Source organism: Corylus avellana, chromosome ca3 (genome assembly GCF_901000735.1).
Source record: "Corylus avellana chromosome ca3, CavTom2PMs-1.0".
In the NCBI taxonomy this organism is placed as follows: Eukaryota; Viridiplantae; Streptophyta; class Magnoliopsida; order Fagales; family Betulaceae; genus Corylus; species Corylus avellana.
The window spans coordinates 14,754,609-14,755,215 of record NC_081543.1 but is presented as its reverse complement, the minus strand read 5'-3'; the positions used below and the strand labels follow the sequence as shown (position 1 = coordinate 14,755,215).

At 26.7% G+C, this 607-nt stretch overlaps 1 non-coding gene across 1 annotated transcript; it reads left to right on the top strand.

The window, feature by feature from the left end:
• Positions 1 to 273: 273 nt before the first annotated feature.
• TRNAY-GUA (transfer RNA tyrosine (anticodon GUA)) lies at positions 274 to 366 on the top strand. Its single transcript has 2 exons — positions 274 to 310; positions 331 to 366. It is a non-coding gene; the product is annotated as a tRNA-Tyr (tRNA).
• Positions 367 to 607: the final 241 nt, after the last annotated feature.

The window sequence follows — 607 nt, the reverse complement described above, 5'->3', positions numbered from 1 at the left end:
AAAAAAACTTTTACAACATGAAGTAACACAACATAATTAAAAATTAAATAAATTCAACTTTTGAGAAACCAAATCATATTGTGCCACATCATGTTGTAAAAGTCTTTTTTTTTGTAAAATTTGTTTGTAAGCCTAACATTTTTTTTTTTTAGGATTTTACAACTTGAATTTGATTTTACTTTCCCAATTATCCTAACAACGCAAAGGACTAGGATTAGATCGAAATGATAAGATATTGTATAATATTTCTTTTAGTAATCTAAAGGACATCAACCGACCTTAGCTCAGTTGGTAGAGCGGAGGACTGTAGTGGGAAAGTTCCTGAAAGCCATCCTTAGGTCGCTGGTTCGAATCCGGCAGGTCGGAATTTTACTTTTTTTTTTTTTTTTTTTTTTTTTTTTTTTCATATTTGCTATCTCTAATAATATAAACAGTTTTTCAAAATTTGTAATCTCTAAAGTCTAACTTCCATACAATGAAGGAATAGTAACATTTTATTAAATTCAACAAATTTTTTTTTTTTAATTAATTTAAGATTTTTAGATAATTAATAAGTTAACATGATATTAAGGCCAAAATTATGAGTTCGAAAGCTGAGTCTATTCTT